Here is a 16,333-nt window from a genome sequence, read left to right as displayed (position 1 = left end):
CTCTGCATTTTGTGTGCAGTGCTGAGCGAAGGGGAGAGAGGACCTCCCACCCTGCCTGTATATTTGATTCCTCCTGGTTCTGTCATTGTCTACCTAATATGTTTTTCAGCCACTGCCCAAGGGAAATCCTGGGAATTTGGAAAAGAAGGAGGGAGCACCCACGAAGTAGGGGGCAGGGGACATCAGTTGGGCAGGACCAGAAAGCAGGACCAAAAGTTTGCAGAGAGGACCCAGGGTTAAATGGCAGTTGGTGGTGGGGGATCAGTTAGGTGGGGCACATTGTAAAAGTGACGTCACCCAGAATGTCCACTGTGAGGTGCCAGGGGCAAAGGCAGGTGATTGGCCAAGAGAGGTCATAAAGCATGGGGCGTTGCTAAGGCAGCGTTCAGACAGGAGAAGGCTTGGAGGGAGGCGTCTGGTCCCCTACAGCTGCTCCTGAGAGCCCGCTTGCCTGCTGTTTGTTTTTCTGACCTGCTGACCTCCTGACCTGACTGAACCCTACTTCCTCCCCTCAAGAGCTTGATTGGCCCTCATCCTTTCTGTGACCCCCTTCTCCTCCCAAGTGCCCAACCCCTCTTCCTGTCACACTCCCTCCCCACCCCTCCCCAACCCTCCCCTCCCCTCCCCTGCCCCCTCCCCACCTGAGAGGACCAGGAAATGTAGGTGATGGGGATGTTCTGGTCCCACGTGCTGGGGTGTACTGGATATGAATATACAACTGTGAGTAAACATCGGGCATCAGGTGTCCTCCTTTTTCCTGGGCTCTTTCACACTGTGGTTAAATAGATACTTTCTCATAGGGTCCTTGATGGGAACGCATCGTTGGTGAAGCCCGAGGCTCTCAGGACAGGTCTCTTGACCAGCCTAGTGCGGCTCTGGCCACCAGCATCCTCAAGATCTGAGTCCTATCAGGACCTCTTGGACCAAACAGCAGGTTGACAGGATGAAACCTGAATTAGTTACTTTATTGCATCAAAGAAGGAAGTGTGAACATCCTAAAAACCATTGAGTTGTATGCCTAAAATGGGGGAGTGGGTGAATTATATCTCAGTAAAGCAGTTTTTTAAAAAGCGAGAAACTCCTATTTACTAGAAGTCATAGTGAGACTGGCTCCCTGAAAGCTTGTCAGGATCCTGCTTCAAGTTGTGGGTGTTCCAGTTCTGTCCCTGTGTGGTGTGCTCTCCTGTGTGTGCACCCTTCCTGGTGGTGACGTCTGGCAGTCCTGGGAGCAGTGGGGTCTCAGCACTGGGTTGGTGCTGGTCTGTTAAACAGGGAAATATCATCTCTGCTCTGTGCTTTCTGGTTTGTTAACTTAGAGCAACTTTGTTTTTTCTTTGAAGTGTATTCTTTTCAGAAATTTTAATGTAACAAAAATATTCAATAGCCCTATAAATTTTAAAATATTTTTATTGAAGTATAGTCAGTTTACCATGTTGTCCATTTCTCATGTACAACAGAATGCTTCAGTCATATAGGAAAATACATATATTCATTTTCATATTTTTTTTAACCATAAATTACTACAAGACATTAAATAGAGTTCCCTGTGCTGTACAGTGTAAACTAGTTGTTGTCTACTTTATAGAGATTAGTATTCATGAATCTCAAACTTCCAATTTTTCCCTTCCCACTCCCTTTCCCTCTGGTAACCATAAGTTTGTTTTCTATGCTGTAAGTCTGTTTCTGTTTTGTAAATAAGTTTGTCTTTTTTTTTGATTCCAAATATAAGTGATATCATATGGTATTTTTCTTTTCCTTTATGACTACTTCACTTAGAATGACATTCTCCAGGTCCATCCATTCCCTGTTGCTGCAAATGGCATCATTTTATCATTTTTATGGCTGAGTAGTAGTCCATTGTGTAAAATATACCACAGCTTCTTTTTTTTTTACATTTTTATTGAGTTATAGTCATTTTACAATAGTGTGTCAAATTCTAGTGTAGAGCACAGTTTTTCAGTTATATATGAACATACATATTTTCATTGTCAGAATTTTTTCTCTGTGAACTAGCATAAGATCTTGTATATATTTCCCTGTGATATACAGTATAATCTTGATTATCTATTCTGCATATGCCTGTCAGTATCTACAAATTTCAAACTCCCAATCTGTCCCTTCCCACCCCTCAGCCCCTTGGCAACCGCAAGTTTGTATTCTATGTCTGTGAGTCTGTTTCTGTTTTGTATTTATGCTGTTTTTTATTTATTTATTTTTTGGATTCCACATGTGAGCAAACTCATATGGTATTTTTCTTTCTTTTTTGGCTTACTTCACTTAGAATGACATTCTCTAGGGACATCCATGTTGCTGCAAATGTCATATTGGTTTTTTAATGCCAAATAGTATTTCATTGTATAAATATACCACCTCTTCTTTATCCAGTCATCTGTTGATGGACATTTAGGCTGTTTCCATGTCTTGGCTATTGTAAATATTGCTGCTATGAACATTGGGGTGCAGGTGTCTTTTTGAAGTAGGGTTCCTTCTGGACATATGCCCAGGAGTGGGATTATTAGGTCATATGGTAAGTCTATTCTTAGTCTTTTGAGGAATCTACAAACTTTTGCACAGTGGCTGCACCAACCTGCATTCCCACCAGCGGTGTAGGACAGTTCCCTTTTCTCCACAGCCTCTCCAACATTTGTCTTTTGTGGACTTTTGAATGATGGCCATTCTGACTTGTGTGAGGTGATACCTCATTGTAGTTTTGATTTGCAATTCTCTGATAATCAGTGATAATGAGCACTTTTTCATGTGCCTGTTAGCCATTTGTATGTCTTCACTGGACAATTGCTTGTTTAGGTCTTCTGCCCATTTTTGGATTGAGTTTTTTTTTTTTCTTATTTAGTTGTATGATTTGTTTCTATATTCTGGCGATTAAGCCCTTGTCAGTTTCATGTTTTGCAAAAATTTTCTCCCATTCTGTAGGTTGTCTTTTTGTTTTGCTTATGGTTTCCATTGCTATGCAAAAGCTTCCAAGTTTAATTAGGTCCCATTTGTTTATTTTTGCTTTTATTTTTATTGGACTTCTAGCAAATTCTTAGTTATCCCTTTCCTTTTTATCTTGGAGGCTGCCCCCAGGGACTCTGTGTCCAGCTAGGTTGATGGGGGAGCCCTGAGAGCCGAGCTGATGTGAAAATCAGTGGCTGCAACCTGCTGTGATGTTTACAATGAGGAAATGCTCAGGAGGGATGTGCCCAGGAGGTGGACGAGTTGTCTTTTTTCTTAGTGACGTGTCCTTGTGAAGAATGTTGATTTCCCCAAAGCAGAAAGTGTCCTTCATGTCTTTAGAATTGTCTAAATAAAAAGAAAATTCAGATACATGCTGTGAAATTTTTACTGTGTCAGGATAAATCACCTCCACACCCTAAAAAAGAAAGACTGAGAACACCTCATGGATTTAAGTGGTTTGTTCCGATAGGCTTCCACCAGATTCTTACAGACCTGGAAAAACCGAGTGTCAGGAACAATCTTTGCACTGAAGCAGAATCAATGCCACATGAACACTCCACCCAAAGAAGAGTCTGTTCTGTTTCTTTTGAGCCTACTAAGGAGGGCGATTCTAGGTCATCTTTGTTGGGATTCTCACAGGTTAGTCAGCCCTCTTTCCCTACCACATCTTTGAGCATTTGGATAAACTAACTTGTCCTTCTCCACCGTTGCTCATGGCTGCTGACAGAACCTGAGTCCATCGGCCCTGATGGATAGACTTTAGGTAGGAGGCAGCTGCTGACGTTAGCACTCAGACAGTGCCGTGTGTAACAAGCATGCCCATGTTGGAGGGGGTTTTACCAGTTAGCGACTAGATGGTGTTTGTTTTTGTGCCTTTTATCTGCATGTCTCTCCTTTGTGCTGAGATCCACTGCTCTCTCAGATGGCAGCTATGCAAAGACAGTGCATGTTTTCCACCAGCACACATTTTACTGACCCCAACTGTGAGAGCTGACAATGACAGTGTTACTGATTTCAGAGGCTGCTTTCTAGAGGGGTTTTATTTACACAAGACTGAAACTTGGTGTCTAGATAAAGTACAAATTACATTGTGCATTTATTCCCTCCTATAATACTTATAAATCTAGTTTTTACAAAACTATGTGTTTGGCTTTTGTTTTAGTGACTGAACATTCCAGAAATACAAATTAATTTTCTTGGTGGCTGTTAATGGATGTAAGTGCAGTACTGTGATATATGCATGTAAATTATTTGTACTGATTATTTTGAGTTCTCTTTTTATGTAACTTCATTCTTTGAGTAATTTTGTATAATATGATTAAAACTCTATTATACAAATCCCTATTTATTTCAGAAGTCTGACATTACATGCTCTGGTTCAGAACCAAAGTGAATATTGAAGAAAACCTCCATGGTTTTTAGATAGTTGGGCTAAAATATATCATTAATTTTTGCTGGAATAGTAATTTTGACATTATTCTAAGAGCTGGTCTGCTTTCTCACTCATGTCCAGTCTATAAATGTAGAAATACATCTCTGTACATCTCTCTGTATTTTAACACATACCTTCATTGCTCTTTCCCCATACATGTTGGGTGTATTTTTGGAGACATTTCATAGGGGTTTGTCCAGGTACTTCATGAACATACAATAGAAGATGGAGGCGTCCCATGCCCTGTAGGTTTGTGTTTGCTTATTTTCAATTTCAAGTTGGCTTCTACATTCATAAGTTAAGTTCTGTTAACTATTTTAAAAATATTTGCAATGTGCCTGTCAGCAAAGTCAAATCTCTAACATTTTGTGTATCAGGTATTGGACGTATGTGTGCAGCAGTGAAACTATTACCAAATCAAGGCAGTAAACATGCCCACACTCCCAAGAACTCCTTTGAACTCAAGTGTCCCTTCTCGCCTCTCTGTGGAGCTATCTGAGGATGTGGTTGAGGGTTTCTAAAGATGATTCTCTGTGACATATACACTGGGAGTGTCTTTGAGGTTCCTCATTATATCTAATATCTTTTCAGATCCTCGACACTCTGATTCTCCTTTTCCATCCTGCGTCTGATGTTTATGAACTTCTGTGGAAGCTTATTCTTCTTGCTGCCTCCTGGGGAGTTTCTATTTTTCTCTTGTTCGTCTGGAGGACCGTCCTTGCTGTGAGTATTACTAAAGTACCTGACAATGTCCTTTTAATCACACCTAATAGGAATTTTTATAGTCACTGGACATTTTATTTGCCTGCCTGGGCCAGAATCCAGGAGTCTTTTCTTTGTTTCCTTTTAGATTACTAACTTGAACACAAATTAGTTTTGAAATGGAAATTTGTTGCAAAATCTTTATAGTAAGAACTCATTGAGCAAGACAACAATATATTCTCAATGAGACAATGGCAATTTATAAACTCTTCTCTTCAATAACAAAACAGGAAGGTTAAGTATTTGGCGAGCCCATCTATCTCTCCACCTGCCCCTGCCTGTGTGTTGGGTGACAGGGGACTGGGAAGCTCAGTGTTCCTGAGCAAGTGTGAAGTTAAGGGAACATCTGTGGTTTTCTGTTTGCCCTCCGTGGATGCATTCTTCTATTGCCACATTATTGCCACTGGATCTTCGACACTGTGATGATTCTCCAATATCTTGGCAAGGTTAGGGTCTGGCCTCAGTCTCTGATCATCACTTAAAGTTTTGAATGAAGAAATATGTGTTAAGGGTCAGGGAAATGTGTCTTTACATGGTATTACAGTGGAGTCCTGCCTGGGTTTTACTGAACTATTACTCCTCATACGATGACTTGTATCTGAGTCAAGAAGCAAATTCGCTTCTTGAAAATGGTCGCTGTCCGTCCTGCTGCTGTGTGTGGTTTTACTACAGCCATTACTCACTTTCATTCTCGTCTGATGTCTCATTTGATGTCCGTTTGTTTTTAGTGGTCTTGACAAATCTTACGACCTCATATGTTACAATTGCTTACCAATTCAACAGTCAACTCTGTATAAGATTTCAGAAAACCTTTCATTGAATGAAAGGGGTGCATCTTAATCTTAGTATAAAGATTTTGCCTTTATTTTTCTTTTAGTTTTCTCCTCTCTGTCTCTCTCTCCCTTTTGAAGGTTACACAACTATCCAGGTTCTGGACTTAAGTGTGGATGTTTGGTTTGACAAAAAAAAAATTAGACAAATGATGCATTACAACAACATATCATGAAAATAATATAGTTCAGTTTTGTTAAATATGAATATGCGTTATGAAAATTGAATAGAGTGATGTTTATTTAATAGAATGTAAGCAGATCTTTTGTTCTATAATAAGTTATTTACCATTGTGCTATCAGAAATGGTGAGTGAAAGATCATGCCTTAAGTAGGAAATTCTGATTTTTCCTGATTTTTAATCATATTAATTGTTATGCTGAACCAAAGGGATAATTGTGATTTCAATGGATTACTGTTTTGATAGTTTATTAGAAATTATAGATTTACTAATTATATGTTTTGACTTCAAATTTAATGTTTCTTCCTCTCCTAGGTAAAGCCTCCAGTGTGTCAAGGTAAGGTATTAGAGTTTAGTTTCCTTTGTAATATTTTCTCAATATCAGGATTTGATGTGGATTTTAATTCAACTAAGAGTAAACACAATGACTTCTGATGTCTAACTGACTTCTCAACTCTTGAAAATTTTACTCCTGCGATGGTGTCTAAATGACATCGTAGAGGAAGTTGGCATCTATTGAGCTAAGAGGACAGGAGGGTCACAGGAGTAGGGAGACTAGGATGAGTTTAATTTTGCATAGCAACCTTGAGGAAGCAGGTGATGGGAAGAGTCTAAAGTTCGGAGTGTGTCCCTAATATGAGCTGGCTCTTGGTGAAAAGTAAAGATGCTGAAACACTACTTGAGCCTGTGAGGACTCTCCAGGCTGAGGGAGGGTTGCAGATGTAGCCAGGCGGTGTGTGTCACAGCAGAGGGGAAACCATGGGCTGTGGCTCATAAGTGAAAGGAGCCATTCATGGCAGTGGGGACTTAATGGAAGTGATTCAGCCTGAGGATGATGCTTTCTATGCAGGCTTCACACTCTGCTGACTGAGTGGGGCTGTGCGTGGTGGGCAGGGTGGCTGTCCCGCTCTCAGTAGGCCCTCAAGGGCTGCTGTTGGTGACAGTTGATGCAGAAGGGCTGGTGCTGAGAAGAGGGATCTCAGCATCAGAGCACCCCCACTGGGCAGACAGAAGACACGTGTGCACTGTGTGGTCAGATGAGGGACTTAGATGCCTGAGAGAGGAGTCTGGTTCTGAGGGCTGAGTTCTAGAGCTTCACACGTGGAGTCGCCTGTGACTGGCTGTTTTACATGTGCTGCTTTCCTGAAGCAGTGATGGTAACATTCTCATCCTGGCGATAGAAAAGCTTGTCATTTAGGACCTGTGTGTTATCCAGGTCCTCAAAGTCTAGGTGGGGAAGCCCACATGGTACCAAAGTGTTTAATTCCAGCGACCTTGTCCTTCAGGGCCCCCAACATGGTTTTCATGAAAGACGATCTTCCAGGCAGCAGGAAGACACTGGAGGCCTGTGCAGGCCCAGTCAGGCAACGTTTTGAACTTGCCTTCTGTGGTGTTGCAGATAGGGCCTGGCTGTGGGGTGAACCTGCGTGGGATAAGGGTTCTATTTTTTTTAAGCAGGGGCATGTTTACTTACCGTAGTAATTGGAGGAGAGAATGTTAAGGGGACAGGATGCTTGGTTTTTCTTTTTCATCTCTGGTGATGTCAGAAGTATTTGAATGATTGAATTTTCTAAGAATGGTGCTTATAGCTGGGAGAGAATTTAGGGGAAGACTTTTTATTGTGTTTCTGCATCTTTGAAAAAAATTAAACTAGGAATCTCAATGATCTCACATTTAGAATGCCACTAAGATTTGCTTCCTTTAGGCACAGTAGAAAAGCTAAAAGGTTAATTATACTCATAGTGCCAGCCAGATATGTCTCTACTGCTAATAAATCATGATAATTCTATTCTACTGGGTTTTCTTGCCAATATGAGAAATTGCTTCATCTCCTTTTAGTTACTTTAAAGCAGATGACTGAGCAGAGCAAGAATTTGGAGAATGAAAACAGAGAACTTGCAGAAAATATATCTGCTTGGGTGCAGAAGGTATCCTTGTCCTTTTGCTTTTTTTTGTGTGTGTGTGATTTTACCTTCAGTTCCTCCCCCCTCTGGCAATTCAGTTATTTGGCTCTCTTTTCCTTCATCCTACTGTCCTGTTCCATGTGTTCCATAAGAGGTCTAGGTTCAAAGCAAGTGTCCTAGATAAAAAAAAAAAAAAAAAAACCCAAAAAACAAATTTCTTCTGTAGAGCACAGGGAACTCTACTTGATATCTTGTAATCTATAATGAAAAAGAATGTGAAGACAAACATAACATAGGTGTATATATATATGTGACTGAAACATGATGTACACCAGAAAATTGACACGTTGTAACTGACTATATATCAGTAAAAAAATAAACAAAGCAAGTGTCATAGATGTAAAGCACCACTTTCTGTATTAGTGGAAGGGGTCACACACAAGATAGGTTCAGCTAGCAGTGTAATTAGTATTTGTAATTCTGTTTCCTTCATTACATTTTTGCATAGACCAACAATGCAAAGAAATGCTTAGAGGAGGCCATCAGGCAAAAGAAGCTGCCCTCTGAGAAAGCACTGAAGTTTAAGGTACGAACCTCTTGTTAGATTACATTCTGAAAATAGAAATGAAAGTAATGAGTAATTGTTACTAATTCAATATTTCATTGAAGGAGAGCTTGAAAGCCATTGAGAAGGTGAATGAAAATTTGAATGACATCATTCAGATCGTTCGAGCTAAGCTGCAGGCAGTGAGGGACCAGAACGCCAAGAGCCCACACCTGGTAAGAGCTGCCACGTTGACCATAGCCGGGCTTCTGAGGCTTTTTGTGCCCTGGGTGAGCTGCGTGCTCCTGCTCCTCCTGCTTTTGACCACAGCAGAGTGTGAGAGCCCAGGAGCGGAACCTCCCTGTGAACAATGACCCAGAATTTCATGGACTAAAACCTCTGTGACTTTTTCTATTTCAGAGACTAGGAAATATGTCTTATTTTCACAACCTAGAGAGTTTTCTCACCACTCACACTGCCCTCCAAGATACACAGAAGATGCCAGGAAATACCTGAGAGGTTAAGGAAGTTACTAGACTAGGTGCACAGCTCCTTGCCCTGTTGATGTTAAACAGAGAATTTTCCATGTGAATTTGGGTAAACTTTGTTTATATTTCACCAGCAACACTCATTTGTGAGCTCTTTGACATGAGCAGTTTCCCACCCTTGCTTCCCCTTGTTGTCCAGTCGTGCCCTCCATTGTCCAGGGAGGAGGAAGCCTGTGGAGGTGAGGAAAAATCTGTACCTGGAGGTCTTTCTTCCACATTTCTTTATGGGCTTGACATTTGTCCTGGGCCCAGCCTGGATCAGCTGCCATCACAGGAAACTTAGGGGTAGTTGTGGGTACTGGCTGAGAAGGGACAGGATTCCAAAAGGGTTGAAGAGAAGCAACTGCCCATCAGAACAAACCAAGACTTTCTGGAAGAGATTGGCAGGCTGGCAGTGGAAGAAGACCAGCTGAAGAAGGAAATGCAAGATGCAAAGTGTCAGAATGAGCTGCTAGGATGCCCGGTGCTAGAACTTGAAGGAAGAGGCCCTGTCTGCTGTAAACTCTCAAATGGAGCACTGTCTTCAGCCCCAAACCGAAATTCAGGGAAAGTCTCAGATGCTTTCAAGCATGTGTAAGGGAACGTATAACACTTGCTTTCCTTTCTTTATAAAATTTGTATGTTCAGAATCATTTCACTGCCTTAATATCTTCTGGAGAGAATGCTCACCAAAGTCTTTGGACATGTACCAGGGCTAATATATTTATTTTCTATGGTTTGTTTTGCAGTTAGCAAAATACTTTGTTTCTGGAAAAAAAAATACACTTTTTAAGCATATCACCCTGAGTTTTCATTGAAATCTTAGTACATACTTTATTTCTGTCCTGTGTGAAGATACTGGAAAAAGGAACATCTCCAGAGAACTTGAAAGGTGCTGTTTCAATGAACACTTCAGGAATTTGAGGTAAATGCCTCCAGTTGCAGCAGGATTTCCACTGTACACATTAGCTTTCACAAGGAACAACAATCTCATGTCTTAGAAGATTAAATGTTGATATCTACTCAAATTATTTTTCTTGGGAATTTAGTCACCAATGAGAATGTTTTAAGTTGAAATTGCTCTTAATAAATCTCATGTCTGTGAAGCCACAGTGAAATCTGAAGAAATGCATGTGCAGGAGGACGTTCAGCTCAGCAGCAAGAAGAGAGTGAGGATTGTTACTCACCCCCAGAGATGCTTACCTCAGAGAACCGAGCATCACTGTGTCAGTGTTTAATTGTGCTGTAACGCACGGAAAGCAGATGGCCCATCTTAGCTGATTCCAAGCGTATGATTCCTCTCATGTTAAGTATGTGCACATTGCTGTGGATCAGTACTTCTTGAATGTCTTCTCATATCTATCTTACAGCCAGGTGTTTCGAAGACCAGATCTGAGGATTCGATGCAGCGAGCTGTGACAACTAGGGACTGCAGCCTGGAAGGTATGTTGCTTGTTGGGAAGAAAACCTTACATACAGGATTCCTGGGAGATGTTGTGGCTTCAGTTCTAGACCCCTAGAATAAAATAAATATAATAAAGAGAGTCAAATAACTTATTTTTTTGGGTTTTTTTTTTGGTTTTCCAGTGCAAATAACAGTTAAGTTTACACTATACTGTAGTCTATTAAGTGAGCAATACCACTCTATCTAAAAACCCCAATGTTCATAACTTAATGAAAATACTCTTTATTACTAAAACTGCTAGCCATCATTGGAGCCTTTAGTGAGGTTTAATCTTTTTGTTGGTGGATGGTCTTTTTTTTTTTTTAACTTTTTTTTATTGAGTTACAGTCATTTTGGTGGATGGTCTTGAATTAACATTGGTGGCTGCTGACTGGTCATTGTGGCAGTTGCTGAAGATTGGTGTGGCTTTTGCAATTTCTTAACATAAGACCACAATGAAGTTTGTGACAGGATTCTCTCTTCCTTTCAGGAACAAGTCCTCTGTCACAGGCAATTTGACACATTTTACACACAGTAGAAATTCTTTCCAAGTTGGAGTCAGTCCTCTCAAACCCTGTGGTAATTTATCAGCTAAGTTCATACGCTCTTCTAAGTCCTTTGTTATTTCAACCTTCTTCACAGCATCTTCAATAGATTCCATCTCAAGAAACCAATTTCTTTGTTTGTCCATAAGAAGCAGCTCCTCATTCATGCACATTTTATCATGAGGTTGCAGCCAATCAGTCATATCTTCAGGCTCCACTTGTAACTCTAGTTCTCCTGCTATTTTCAGCACATCTGCAGCTCCTTCCTGCACTGAATTCTTGAGCCCCACAAAGTCACACATCAGGATTGGAATCAATTCCTTCCAAACCCCAGTTCATGTTGATATTTTGACTTCTTCCCATGAATCACGAATGTTCTTAATGGCATGTAAAATGGTGAATCCTTTCCAGAAAATTTTCCATTCATTTGCCCAGACCCATCATTGGTGTCACTGTCTATGGCAGCTAAAGCCTTCCAAAATGTATTTCTTAAATAATAAGACTTGAAAGTCATAATGACTCCTGATTCATGGGCTGCAGAATAGATGTCGTGTTAAGCATGGAAACAGCATTCATCTCATGCATCTCCATCAGAGCTCCTGGATGACTTGTGCATTGTCCATGAGCAGTAATATTTTGAAAGAAATTTTTTTTTTGTGTTTTGTTTTGTTTTCTGAGCAGTAGGTCTCAACAATGGGCTAAAATATTCATGTTGTAAATAGATGTGCTGTCATTCAGGCTTTGTTCTATTTATAGAGCACAGAGTAGATTTCACTTGATTCTCATGGGACATAGGATTTTCATAATGTTAAATGAATATTGGCTTCGTTAGCCACTAACGGGAAAATCAGCCTGTCCATTGAAGACTTGATGCCAGGCACTGACTTCTCTCCAGCTGTGATGGTGCTGGGTGGCCTCCCCTTGCAGTTCTCTGCATTGAAAACCTGTTGTTTAGTGCAGCCACCTTCATTAGCTGCCTTAGCTTCATCTCCTGGAGCACTTGCAGCAGCCTCTGGGTCAGCTCTTCCTGCCTTACCTTGCACAGGTATGCAGTGGAGATGGAATCTTGCCTTAAACTTCATGGGCCAACCCCTGCTGGCTTCACACTTTTCTTCTGAAGCCTCTTCACCTCTCTCAGGGTTTATAGAATTGCTGAGAACTAGGGACTTCCGCTGGATTAGGCTTTGCCTTAAAGGAATGTCATGCCTGTTTTAATTAAAATGATAAAGAACCAAATATTTCAGGAACTACAAAAATGTGACACAGAGATAAGAAATGAGCAAATGCTGCCAGAAAAAAATGTCACCAATGGAACTGCTGTACTCAGGGTTGTTACAAATCTTCAATTGTTTAAAAATATGCATTACCAGGGAGGGCAATAAAATGAAACATGCCTGTAATAACAATGAATTTGCACTGGGAAGGTAAAAAGGGGATTCCTGCCTTCAGAATTCTCTCCTTTCTCCACTCCCCAGCACAGCCAAGCTCTTGAGTGCACATGTGCACACACAAAGCCAATTGTTTTATGTTTTTAGAGGGTAAAAAGAAAATGCAAGACCACCATGCTGCATCGGGATCTCTGAAAGAACGTGAGGAAGACGGTTTCCAAAGGCAGGTGAAGAAAGTACGCGTCCTTGATGAAATCAGTGGACAGAGAACTATGGACACTGAAGGGTAAGACATTCCCGTGTTAATTATGACAATGTGTGAATGAATGTGTGGAGTTATGTGGATATTGTAATATGTTTCAGAATACTTACCACCATATTTTCTTTACCATATTCAATCACTACAGATGTGCATTTACTTTTCGACCTTGATTTCTGTAATCTGCTGCTTCTGTTCATTCTAACTGGTTACCAGTGTCTTGTTTGTATTTAGTTTGAGATTTTAGTGCGTTCTTGGACCAGATTTAGTCACTTCATTATCTGGATCCCCCTAGGTCCATTTTTATTGTCCTTAGGTTTCAACCACATCAAAGTGTCATGACCTGCCATGTGTCTATCATTTTTAATAAACTCTAGACATTGGGTAGAAAATAGAGAAAATTTGAGGCCTCATGTGAGGTTAACTTGCTGCAGAGAAGGTGGGCATTAGAGCTGGCAGGTGGTCAGGGCGCCAGCAGCGCTACATCCTGTTAACCCGGTTAGCAGCTGAGATCAGTCAGTGCAGCCAGCTTTCGTGAGGCCCGTGTGTCTCCTGTCCACCTTTGTTTCTGGCATGTAGCTCTCGTGGATCCCAGCTAAGTCCTGTGGGTCTCTCTAGGGATCACCTTCGCTGACGGACCGTGAGCTCCAGCTGCCTGACTGCAGTGCCTGTGCGTAGGGGGCACCGGCTGCTGGGCTGCTCTGCATCTCACTGGTGTCCTCTGCAGTTACCGGGTGACCCCCGGGGAAGGTGGGCCCAGTCCTGGGCTTTCTTCTTCTCCATCTTGGCCTCATGTCCCTTTCTGGCTTGTTAGCAATTTGGTACATTCGATCATGGATTTCATAATTTGTCCAGAGTTTCCTGTCATTCTCAGGGAGAGGTCATGGACATCACACCCATCAACCCGCTTTCAAAAACAAACATTTCCTTATATTTCCTAAAGGATCAGGTTTTGCTCCAGGTTTTGACTGAAATCTGGGCTCTCTGTGGGAAAAATCAAACAAGTCATGAACGCTTGCTTTACCCTAATGTGTTTGGTTGTGATTACTTGGTCAGACCCTGATTCCCACGTTGAAACACAGTGAGCTCACGCTGTCCCAGGCACAGGAACCTGAGCCTGGTGGTGGGGGCGCAGAGCACACCTCACGTGGGCTTTTCCTGTGTGTTTACTTTATGCATAAATGATTAGGGGTGGGGACGCTGAAGGGAAGCCCAGATACCAAACACTTGCCAGAGGCCTGAGTGTAGTTTTTTCATATTTATTAGTGCGGGTACTTTAATTCTTTCCTGTGTATTTATCAGCCTGAGCATTTATGGGGAAGGGTGAAAGGAACATGGAATTCTTCCCTTCCAGTTTCTGGGAGGGAAACTGGCAGAATTTCAGAGTTTCTTTCCCCTCTCAGGAAGGTGGACATGAACGGATGTGAGCTGGTGGGAAAGCAGCAGCTGTTGGCAGCAAAGGAGGAGGCAAAATTGGCTGAAGAGGAGACAAGATGGTATAAGTGAGTTCAGCTCCTCTGCACCTGCGGCTCTGAAAACACCCGTTGGATTTTTTGAAAACTTTTCTAAAATGTTTAGACACAATATCATAAACCGACCCAAACAAAAGACATTTGTATACATGGCTTCACACAGGAGGAAAAGTGTTAAGTTTTACACATGTTAAGTTAAACGTTTAACTTTAAAAAGTATTAAGTTACAAAGAATTTCCTGGTCCCAGTGCTGGCCAGACTGAGAGGAGAGACGGTTCACAGAGATGTTTCTGAAGGTGCTATAAACCGTTCTCACCCTGAGGATAGCAGTTTAGTGTAGCGTCAGTCGGACCAATGAACATTCCCGTGCTGCTGGGGAGACCCAGGTGTAAGAAGTAGGGTCAGGATGTAAGGAAAGAAAGAATCAAGCTTTGAGATGAAAGATGCTCAGCACAGGACACGTGAGGGAAATGCTGAGAACGGGAGGGGGAATTGTGTCAGCGCAGAACCAGGCAGGCGTTCAGTAACAGTGACGGAAGGAGTGGCTGCAGCGACAGCTTTGCAACTGCTGTGCTTCTGCAGCCGTGTGCAGTGTGTCTTGAGCGGTGAGATGATGTGTGTGAGTGTGCAGTGCAGATAACCTGGACTGGGGCAGGTTATTTAACAGCATACCCAGCATTGTGTCTTCCCTGATGGAACAATTTGTAACTCATAGGATAAGACTTGAAGAATGTCACGGGCAAATGCGGGAAGCAGAGATCATTTGGAGACACCAGGTAACCTGCCTTCCTCCTGACACACCGAGTCCTCAGCACCTGATGCAGACAGTTATTGTGGCCCTGAGAACCCCTAGCCATGGGGTGTTTCTTGATGTGTTGACATTTTCAGGTCACTCTTGCCGAGAAGAAGGCCCAAGACAGCTCAGTAAGAATTTGTTTCCTTCCTTCCCTTTGTGCACAGTCGGCCACAACTGAACGTGGATGTGTTTTTCTCCCACAGCTCAGGGCTCAGGAGCTGGAGAGGGAAATCTCTGAATTGAGAAGGGAAAACTCTGACCTGAGAAGGGAAAACTCCTCTGAGCTGAGAAGGGAAGTTGCCCACCTGAAACAGAGGTACAGAATTTTGACACATTTTTACGGGTGTTTTGAGATTTTTAAGGACTGGTTGTTTTGTGCCTAGTAGAGGAATTGGTGGTGTAATTTGTATTGAAGCCATTCTTTATCTTTAAGATTGGATGCAATCTGCAGACGGAGGCAGGCAGAGGAATACATGAGGCAGGATCCCACTCCAGGAGGACCGTACAGGCTGCACCCTCCCCTGAGAGGTAAGGAGCGCACTGTGAAGTGCGGCAGCTCCATTTCTGCAGCAGGAGCCGCCCAGTGGGCTGCTTGTCCCCATGGGTAGTTGTCGGGTTTCCTGGACACCACGCCACACACTCACTGTGGGGAACAGGTTCACAGCTGGGTGACAAGATGCTGTTTTCTTTACATGCCACCAGCTAGCAGGGCTCTGTCCCCTGTGAGCGGTGGAGATTACGCCCCTCCAGGGACTGCGGGCCGCCCCCCAGTCTCATGGTTGCCTGGCGTGGCTGGCATGGCTGGTTTCTGTGCACTAGAAGACATGAGTGTCAGCCCTCTCTTCCCTCCTGGACACGGTTTTGAAGGCTGAATTTTCTTCTCATTTCAGGAAAATAACATGGATGACGTTTTAGAATGAAGGCAGTATGTCATAACGAGAAAAACATTTTTCTTCATTTGCCTTGGTGGATAAATATTCTATTCAAGATCTGCTTTAAGGCAGCAGGCATTTCTTCACTAATTTTGCAGGTCCCTTCGTTCTTATAATAAAGCTTGCACAGTGACCTAGAGTAGCCAGTTAGTAAGTGACATGACAACGTAGCCTCCCTCCCCCAGAGTTAACGTGTAACTCTAAAGTCTCCCACCAGCAACTCCATGTAACTCACCATTCTTTTGCCGATTATTACAACATGAGTCATTGAGGCTACTTCTTTCATAAATGTTTACGTGACATCTGGTCACTTATACAAGACATGCGCTGTCAGAGAGAAGGCTTTTAACAGTTTACCAACA

General features: G+C 42.3%; 3 long non-coding RNA genes across 3 annotated transcripts; all 3 read left to right on the top strand.

The window, feature by feature from the left end:
- The first annotated feature begins 4,997 nt into the window (after positions 1 to 4,997).
- LOC135318831 (uncharacterized) lies at positions 4,998 to 8,082 on the top strand. Its single transcript, XR_010377212.1, has 3 exons — positions 4,998 to 5,110; positions 6,476 to 6,497; positions 8,000 to 8,082. It is a non-coding gene; the product is annotated as an uncharacterized LOC135318831 (long non-coding RNA).
- A 4,071-nt stretch (positions 8,083 to 12,153) lies between these two features.
- On the top strand, positions 12,154 to 15,125 carry LOC135318830 (uncharacterized). The gene is made up of 4 exons (XR_010377211.1): positions 12,154 to 12,169; positions 12,660 to 12,798; positions 14,175 to 14,273; positions 14,959 to 15,125. It is a non-coding gene; the product is annotated as an uncharacterized LOC135318830 (long non-coding RNA).
- Positions 15,126 to 15,129: 4 nt separating this feature from the next.
- Positions 15,130 to 15,573, top strand: LOC116149506 (uncharacterized). The gene is made up of 3 exons (XR_010377210.1): positions 15,130 to 15,167; positions 15,243 to 15,355; positions 15,473 to 15,573. It is a non-coding gene; the product is annotated as an uncharacterized LOC116149506 (long non-coding RNA).
- Positions 15,574 to 16,333: the final 760 nt, after the last annotated feature.

Source organism: Camelus dromedarius, chromosome 22, assembly GCF_036321535.1.
Source record: "Camelus dromedarius isolate mCamDro1 chromosome 22, mCamDro1.pat, whole genome shotgun sequence".
Lineage (NCBI taxonomy): Eukaryota > Metazoa > Chordata > Mammalia > Artiodactyla > Camelidae > Camelus > Camelus dromedarius.
Note: the sequence above shows the minus strand (reverse complement) of the source record. Positions and strands in the feature narration are given on the sequence as shown.